Source organism: Macrotis lagotis, chromosome 4 (genome assembly GCF_037893015.1).
Source record: "Macrotis lagotis isolate mMagLag1 chromosome 4, bilby.v1.9.chrom.fasta, whole genome shotgun sequence".
NCBI classification, from domain to species: domain Eukaryota; kingdom Metazoa; phylum Chordata; class Mammalia; order Peramelemorphia; family Peramelidae; genus Macrotis; species Macrotis lagotis.
Window position 1 is genome coordinate 187,037,961 of NC_133661.1, and position 10,243 is coordinate 187,048,203.

Genomic DNA, 10,243 nt, shown 5'->3' on the forward strand with positions numbered 1-10,243 from the left:
AGGGAAGGGAACCCAGATTCCAAAGGCAAAGGACTCTCATAGCATCCAGACATCACTAGAATTCCTATTTCTTATAACATCAGGCCAAGGAGTGAAATGTTTCTGGAAAAGGCAGTGATAAGGATGTCTTTGCACAACACTCCCCCTCACATTTAGTAAATATACATATGAGACATGGTCCTCTTTAAATACTGAAGCAACTACTAACTGTTCTGACTTGGATACCACCACCACTACTAACAATAACAGCATTGTTGCAGCATTGTATTTGTATCTTCAGTTTCTATTAATAAGCATCTTTTAAATGTGTTGAATTGAATGGAATAGAATCCTAGAATTCTAGAATTAAAAGAGATCTTTTAGATTATCTATCCAGAACTCAAGAGGTCAGGGAAATTCCAGAGTGCCATTTGAAGCAGACTAAAATATAATTAGGAAATGTTTAACAAACTAAATAAAAATATAACAATGCTAAATTGTGATTTTCTAAATCAATAGGAAACCTGAAAGGATCTGTTTCTATGAGTTTGACCTGACTGAATTTAGTTCTTCAGTCTATTTTCTTTCTTCTTAAGTAAACTAGTCCAAGTGATGAAGAAGTTGATCTTTGTAACCATACTTCAAATATACAGATTCCAAATGTTGAAACTTCTAGATACATAGAAAGACCTTAATTTTGCATTATTAATTATAGGACAAATTTATCATAAATTGGGTCAGATTGGTAGAAGGACACATCTTACAATTTCTGGCTTTCATGTACAGTTTCTTTGGCTAGAGAGACCTTTCCATCTATCCATCTATCCAAATGTTCCTTATCCCTGAAAGCCATATCAAATCCTAAATCTTCTATAGAAAACTTCATTTGTAACCAATTTTTCCCCAACCTATTCCTCTGAATTTCTTAATCATTTACTTCTGAATCATTTGGTGTTTTGCAGAATCTCCTTGTAATCTTGTTTTAATAAAACCTGCTCTGTTTTTTTTTCACATACTTCTGGGTTTTCTGAACAGAAATGTAAGTTCCTCGATAGTATCTTCCCAACACAAGGCACTTCTAAGACATTTATCAAATGTTTGCAAATGTATTTAATTGTTGAACCTGATTTTCACCAAATGAACTGCATCTCTTCCATAAAACCTTCCCTGCTGTATCAGTCAAAAGTAATCTCTGCTTCCCATTGCTCTTTGTTCTGCTATAATGTACCACTTATCACATATTTATGGAGAAATCATCTAATCAATTTGATGATTTGGCAAAATCTCTCCATAAATCCAGTTTCCCATTGCACCTTGTTAAGAGAACAAAGAGAATTCCTGATTAATTCAATTTGAACTGAGGGCCTTTGGAATCTTAAACCTGGGTTGGGATTATAACACCAGAAACTCAGCCCAAATTTTATTTTATTTATATATTTTTATAGGTTTTTGCAAGGCAAATGGGGTTAAGTGGCTTGCCCAAGTCCACACAGCTAGGTAATTTTTAAGTGTCTGAGACCGGATTTGAACCCAGGTACTCCTGACTCCAGGGCTGGTGCTTCATCCACTGTGCCACCTAGCTACCCCACTCAGCCTAAATTTAAAAAAAAAAAGCACCTTCATTTTTGGAGGAGGGGACACAATCCTCTAGTAGGAGACAATGAGAAGCTGCCCATCATCTCACACACTCTCCAAAGGAAAAGGCTTTTGTTAGCTTCCTATTTAAAGAAATCTTAGCACCTAGTTATCAATCAATCACAGTACTACTAATAATATTTATTTTTTTTAGGGTTTTTTTTTTGCAAGGCAAATGGGGTTAAGTGTTTTGCCCAGGTAGGTAATTAATTAAGTGTCTCAGACTGGATTTGAACCCAGGTACTCCTGACTCCAGGGCCAGTGCTTTATTCTACCCACTCATTTACAGAAGGAACTAGAGACCCAGGTTTGAGTGGGAAGAAGGACTAGAATCCAGTTATCTAGACTCCCATCCAGCTCTACTTTTTGCCAAATTGTTGAAATGTGGACTCCCTCAGAGGGCAAATAGTTAAGTAGTAACAGTGTTCTATAGTTCCTTACACCTTGAGTCCAAACTCACTCCATCCTCTACTCCCTCATACATTCATATTTCCCTCCAGGGAAAAAATTTAAGCAGCTTTGGAGGGCAAAACTCCAGGGGGAAAAAACAGATAAGAGGCAAGGGGGAGAGAGAGAGAGGCATTCCTAAGTGCTACCCTACAGCAAGGAATGAGGTGCTTGGTTCCCTTCCAAATCTAGCTGTAGCAGAGGAAATATTAGGCCAAGAAAAATTGTCAAAAAACTGTCAAAAGTTAATCTTTTCCCTCTATGTTGGCCTTACATTAACACTGTCCTCTATTGCATTGTTCTATGCTATTGAAACTACTCAAAGCCTACCCATACCTTAAAGTCCCATCCCATTCAAAGCTATCTTACCAAAACTATGGAAGATACTCAATTGACTCCTCAGGACATGCAAAGACTATGTAGTATCTACTCCTTAATTCCTCTCTAGCATGGCCTTAAGTCCTTTCCAACTTCCCCAGATCAGATACCAGGTCATGCTTTAAAAAGTCATTCCTTTCTCTTTTAGCTTTGCTATTTTTCTTTTGTTGGTGGGGGGGCAGGGGTTGCAAGGCAATGCAGTTAAGTGGCTTGTCCAAGACCACACAGCTAGGTAATTATTAAGTGTCTGAGGCTGGATTTGAACTCAGGTCCTCCTGACTCCAGGGCCTGTGCTCTATCTACTTCACAACCTAGCCACCCCAGCTTTGCTATTTTCTTAAGAGTTCCCTAAAAGCTCTAGCCAGTTTTACTGCTGAATTTCTTTACTTATTTAAACACAATAATACTAAATAAACTTTCTTTTGTCCCTAAATAACTCTGGACCTAGAGTCACTTTTTAAAGGCTTTGTTCCAGACCCTTCTCACCAATCTCTGGCTGGGGTCACACATCTAATTGATTCATGCCCCTCCCCCCCATACATTTTCCCCATCTTGCTCATTGTACTATTGATCAAGAACAGCGATGTCCTTCTCCAGGAGCAAGGGACAATACAGTCTGGTTTTTGTAATGTATTATCCTCACAGACATATGTTGGATTTTGGCAGTACCCTTTCTCATCCTTGTGAAAGCAAAACACTTGATTCTTTGCCACATATATGTAGCTTAAGAAGTAAAAACTTTGGAGGAAGGGAAAGAATGACAAAGCAGAGACCATTACTCAGGAAAACACAGGTCTCCTGAAGGGTTCTCCTTTTTAACTTTTACAAGGTGCAAAATGATCAAACCATCATTCTACAAAATGTAATTGCCATATGAAAGTGAAACGTCTTTACATGTAAAGATCTCATGTTTTACTTTTAGATTGTAGAAAGTTATTTGTGTAGGTGTTCTGGGATTGAAAATTCTTTGAAGGCAGGAATGGGCATCTAATTTACTTTGATTCTCTATAGGGACTAATAGTTACTTACATATAATAGAAATGCTGCAGTTTATTGAATAAGTGAGAATGAAGAGTTTGATATACTGATCAGAGACCTTACTTCATCTTGCTATCATAGTAAGAAATGGAGAACATGTACAGAATAGCTGCAGTAAAAGAAATTGGTGTGAGAAATTCCTTGTCATTAGCAATTTTGGATAATGAATTGGGGAAGCAGGGAAGACAAACCTTTCTTTCTCGCAAAATTCTTTTAACACTGCTCAGATTAGCCCTTCACTTAGTAGTAAGTGCTACATGAAATGTCCCCTAGAAGAATGAAGGCTTCTTGGGACCCTAGCTTGAAACTCTGTCCCCCCCCCCCCTTTTTGTCCAAGATCTGAGTTTTTTTTTTCCCTGAGTTTCCATTCTTAGTTTCCACCACTTTCAACCATAAGAAGTTATCCTAAAAGGTAAATAGGTAAAAAAATTAATTCAATGGGCATTTATTAAGTGTCTTCAGCTAAGCCCTTTGATAAGCTGAAGATACCAGCCAGGAAAATAGTCCCTGCCCTTAGACGCAAGACATATAATATTAAGGAGAACCAGGAAAGGATTCTTAGAGAAGGTAGAGTTTTACTTTATATAGGGCACGTCCCAAGGTCATCCACCTGGTAATTATCAAGTGCCTAAGGCCTCATTTGAAGTCAGGTTCTCCTGATTCCAGGACCAGTATTCTATCCATTGCACCACCTATCTGCTTCCCAGAAGTCAGAATTTTAGCTGAGACTTTGTCAGGATCTTCATGCCGAAGACCACCCCTCTCTTTTTACTCTTGGGAGATACTCTGTTTTCCAGAGCCAAGGTCCAGCAAGCAAGCTGGGCCCCAAGTTTAGCATAACAATAATCCTTTCTACTCAGTCTCAGGATGAACTCAACTGAAGTAAAATCTGGTTTCATACCAGCACAATGTGGTTCCTGAGCTTGGAGAAGTACCTGCTGCAGTACCTGCTCTGATCATGAAACTTGTTTCATTGAAGCTGTTACCTTTCATTGTCAGGGCTACAGCTTACTTTGTAGCCATTGGTATGTGTATTGAGATTTGCCCAACTAAAGCAATTGGTATCAGAGTAGGTCCCAGCACATGTGTCCAGTTTCCCTCCTCCAACAGAATAAAGAACATTTTTTGCTTAAGACCACTATTAGTTATCTGTTGTTTTTTTTTCAGAGTGAGCTTTTTGGAGTTTTCAGAGTTAACAGCAGTTCTATAATCTCTGTGACTCTTTGGCCATTTGTTTTCAGGGTTGACAACTTAAAGGGAGCCAGCAGTAAGGTTGTACTGTGGATAGAGTGTTAGACCTAGAATCAGAAAGACTCCTAAATTAGACCTCAGACACTAGCCAAATGACCGTGGTCACTTAACTTTGCTTGTCTCAGCTTCCTCATCAGTAAAATGAGCTGGAAAAGGAAATGCAAACTACTCCACTATCTTAGCCAAGAAAACTCCAAAAGGGGTCATGAAGAGTTGGACAGGACTGGAAAAAACCAAACAAACGAATTCTATTCTCTGTCTACTTTCACCAGATCCCTCCTCAAAAGTATGTTGCATCAGATTAACCTCTCCCAACCCATTCCCTCTCTTCAATCACCTACATCCCTCCCTCCCCTCCCCTGTCCCCTTTTCCCCATTCCTTTCCTCTATTTTCCTCTAGGGTAAAATAGATTTCCATATTCAATTGAATTTGTAATGCCATTCCCTCTCAGAATGAATAAACAAAAACAAAGCCTGGAGGTAGAGATTAGGAGTCAGGAGATTAGAATTCCAGGTTTAAGGGACATTAAAAAAAAACTCAGTAGTAGTAAAATAATTTGTTCAAGAACTGCAAAAAAGCAAAGTAACCTGAGAAATAGAGCTATAAAGATGTCTTCCTTTCATATAGTAGTTACATTTTATAGATGATGGTCTGATCTTTTTGTACCTTGTAAAGTATGTAAAACCCTGAATAGACTCATTCACAGGAGTTAAGTTTGAACTATTTGTATCTGAAAAGTCAGTTAACTAGCATCTGTCAATCAGCTAGCTTTTATTAAATCCTGTGGTTTATAGAGGGAGCTAAATACTGGAGCTACAAAGAAAGGTAAAAGACATTCCTTATTCTTATTTACTGCCTAATGGGGGAGATCATATGCCAACAACTATATACACAATTGATCTTGACAGGATAAATCGGGGTAGTCTCAAAGGTAAGATACAAAGTTTAAGGTCTGGAAATGGCTTCTTGATGAAAGTGGGACTTGAACTGAAATTTGAAGAAACCCAGGCAGTTGAGATAAAGAAGGAAACTATTCCAAACATGTACAGCCAGTGAAAATACTGAAAGGAGTATCAGTGTGAGCTGGGGACAGCAAGGAGTATATGAAGGGAAATAATGAAGTTGAGGGAATACTAAGAGAAATATGAAATCTGTGCTACCCTTTCATCCAATTTCCATGCCCCATTGTGGACATCTGGACTGTACCAAAATGTCAGTGTCTCAGCTTCTTTCCTAGGGCTAATTCCAAGGTAAAGGGGAAACTGAAATGTTTGGTTTTTTGTTTTTTTTTATTTTTTTTAATTTTTCTTTTTAAATCCCCCCCCCAGCTACATGCAAAAGTAAGGTTCAATACTTACTTCCAAAAACCTTGGAGTTCCAAATTCTCTCCCTTCCTCTCACCCCACTATTCCCCCATTGAAAAAGCAAGCTATTTAGTGTAGTTTAAAAATGTGTAGCCATGAAAAACTACAATAATCAAGTTGTAGAAATAAACATAACCCCTCCTCCCACAAAGAAAGAGAAACCTCAAGAATAAAGTGAGAGGGGAAAAAGTATGTTCCAATATGTATTCAGACACCATCAGTTCTGTTTTGGGGAATGGATATCATAAGTTCATCAGAGAAATTGCTTTAATATTTTTTTCTCACAGGTGCTATTGCTAGCTGTATTTCCCTCCAATTCTATTCACCCTCACCCTCATTTATTCTATTCTTTCTCTCCTTTCACCCTATCCCTCCTCAAAAGTGTGTTGCATCTGATGACCCTCCCCCACATCTTCCCTCTCTTCTATCACCTACATCCCTCCCTCCCCTCCCCATCCCCTTTCTCCCATTCCTTTTCTCTCCTATTTTCCTCTAGGGTAAAACAGATTTCTATACTCAATTGAGTTTGTAATGTTATTCCCTCTCTGAGCCCATTTCCAATGAGGGCAAGGCTTATTCACCCCCCCTCACCTTCCCCCCCTCTTGTACTCCACTGCATAAGTTTTTTCTTGCCTCTTTTATGTAAAATAACTTACTCCATTCTACTCCTTTCCTTTTCTCTCCTTTAACTCTATTTTAAAAATTAATATACTTTCAAAATTAATATACCTCCTTGGCAATCCCTGGGCTGAAATGTTTGGAAACCACCCCCACTGCCACAAATAAAATTAATATACCTCCTATGCCTTATCTATATATGCTCCTTCTAAATGCCCTAATAAGTGAGAAGGTTCATATGAGTTATCAGTATCATCTTCCCATGCAGAAATATGAGTTCAACATTCTTAAGTTCTTCATGATTTACCATTTCTGTCCACCCTCCCTGTGCTTCACCTCAGTCCTGTACTTTATGTTGAAATTTTCTGTTCAACTCTAGTTGAAAGTTTGAAACTCCCCTATTTCATTGAATGTTTTTCTTTTCTCCTGAAAGAGTATGTTCAGTTTTGCTGGGTAGTTGTAATCCAAACTCTTTTGCCTTCCAGAATATCACATTACAAACACTACAATCCCTTAACGTAGATAGATGCTAAATCTTGTGTTATCCTGATTGTAGTCCCACAATATTTGAATTGTTTCTTTCTGGCTGTTTGTAATAATTTCTCCATGACTTGGGAGTTCTGGAATTTGGCCATAATATTCCTGGCAGTTTTCATTTTAGGATCCCTTTCAGAAGGTGATTGGTGGATTCTTTCAATTCCTATTTTACCCTCTGCTTCTAGGATATCAGGACAGTTTTCCTGAATAATTTCTTGAAAAATGAGGTCTAGGCTCTTTTTTGGTTATGAATTTCTTAGTCCAATAATTTTTAAATTATCTCTTCTAGATCTGTTTTCCAGGTCACCTATTTTTCCAATAAGAAATTTCACATTTTCTTCTTTTTTTTCATTCTTTTAGTTTTACTTTATTGCTTCTTGATTTCTCACAAAATCATCAATTTCCCTTAGCTCCATTCTACATTTTAAGGAATTATTTTCTTTAGAGAGCTTTTGCATCTCCTCCTTTTCCATCTAGTCAATTCTGTTTTTGAAGGCATTCTTTTCCTCATTGGTCTTTCAGACTGCTTTTTCTATTTGACCCAAACTGGTTTTTAAGATGTTATTTTTTCAACATTTTTTAATATCTCCTTCATCAAGCTGCTGACTTGGTTTTCATGATTTTTCTACATCGCTCTCATTTCTCTTCCCATTGTTTCCTCTACCTCCCTTACTTGATTATTAACATCTTTTTTGAGCTTTTCCATTGCCTAAGATCAATTCATATATTTGACTTTGCTGTGTTTTTATTGTGTATTTTGATCCTCTATAGGACCAAAGTAGTTATTTCTAGTCAGATTTTTTTTTCTTCTATTCTTTGCTCATTTCCCCAGTCTATGACTTCCCCAGTCTATAACTATGATTTTAAATTTGTTAAGCTGGGATCCTGCTTCCAGGGTGGAGGATGCACAAAACCAAGCTTTTGAGGTGTAGATGACCTCAGGCACTCCTTTCTCTCCCAGGAGGCTGCTCTGCTGCAGCCACTAAGCTCTGTTGTGCTTTTGCTCCTTTTCCTAAGACTGAGGCCCCAAACTGCAACCTGCATCTGAGTATGGGCAAAGCAACAAGAGTCCTGCCTTGGGGATAGCAAAGAGAACTCTGCAATTTACCCCATCCCTCGCCTGTTTTACTATCCTTGGACTAAGCACTGGAAGCAGCAGTTGAGTGTATCCCCAGGCCTGTTCCTGGTCCCCTGGGTCCAGGTCTGCACTGAGGCCTGGGCTGGACTGGGCTCTGTTCTCATTTTGGTTCAGCAGAATTTTCTGCTGATCTTCCCAATTGTCCTTGGCAATCCCTGGGCTAAATTGTCTGGAAACCACCCCACTGCCACAGACTCAAGTGCCCCTAGGGTCTCAGGGGGCCCATGGTTTGTTTCTGGATGGTTGGACCCTTTCTAACCCAGGTGGAATAGACCATTCCCTAGGATCTTCCAAGCTGTGTTGGGCTGGAAAATTATTCCACTTGGGCTTTTTGTGAGTTCTGCCACTCTAGAATTTGATTAGAGTCATTATTTAAAGGTTTTTGAAGTGGTTTGGGAGAGAACTCTTGGAAGTCCCTGCCTTTTACTCTGCCATCTTGGCTATGCCCCAGGTATTGAAACGTTTGAGGGGAATTACCTCAACCCTTTCTGAGATATAAATCTACTGAAGTAAGAGGAATAACCCCAACCCTCTCCTCTAACTCTCCCTTTACCCTTTTCCCACCTTTTCCCAGCAAGTACAAAATATGCTGCTCCCCTATATAAACCTGGCCTTCACCCCAATGAGACTGCTACTGTCAGCCCAAATGTGTTTGCAACTGCCCATAATTTCTCTTCCTTATTTTGTTCTCCCTCTGGGCTGCTGCTGCTATTGCTGCTATATCCTTTAGCTTCTACTAACCAGAGTAAAATGTGATGAAACTTTTTTTGTCCCTAAATACTCCCTGGCCATAGTCAAGTCTTTTGTGGATTCATCACTAATTCAAACCAGAAACTAGACCACACCCCAAAATATTTTTTAATGCCGTTAATAAGATGTAAAAAGACTGGAAAGGTAGGAAGAGACAAGGTTAATTAAAGGCTTTAAAAGTCAAATATAGGATTTTATATTGAAGATGGCAGGTGGGATGGGAGAGAATTAGTTAATCATAGAGAAGATGGAAACCAACTGAAGTTGAGAAACCAACCAGGAAAAAAAAATCACAAAAATAACTAAGCATTCAAGCAAAGCCATTCAGGTTGCTCAAGAGCTTTAGTTTACTTCTCTACCTACCTACTTGTTTTCAGGAACTTACAAGAGTTTAAAAAACTAGGAAACCTTGAATCTCAGAATTATTTGTTGATTATTGAACAAATGATTATTGTCTACTTATAATTTATCCCATAGATTTTAGTTGAGTGTGGCCTGAACCAGCTTCAATATAATTGGAACATATTTAACAAAATAAAATAATTGATAATTTTACATTTTTAAAAGTTTAATTTTGAGTCTGACACCACTGTTCTAGCAAATAATGAAGATTTGGGAAATAGATGATCATTCAATTAAGGCAAGGCACTAAAAACACCCAGGGCTCAATTTTTCTCATTCCTAAAATAAAGGGGTTGAACTAGGTGATCTCTTTCTAATGATAGTACCCTCCACCAGTTCCAACTACAACTTCCTTTCCTCCCCTCCCCTCCCCTCCCCTCCCCTTCCCCACAGCAGCCTATGTCAAGAGGCAACACTGTAGTTGAAAGAACAAAGAATTTAGCATTGGACTATGTCTCTCCCCTGTCAGAATAATCTACATCAGGAGAAACACTTGGCCTTTCTTAAGAATGGGTTATTTTGATTGTGCCGACAAGAAGTAAATTGTAATTTTAAAAAACTCTTATTAATCACTTTCGGTACAAATCGAACAATCAATTTACTAAGTTCCCATAATTGGTTGGTCATTCTGCACAACTTTGGGTAGAACCACGAGGTAAAGCAGACTCTGCCCTCCCATTTATAAAACATGTGCATCCATAAATA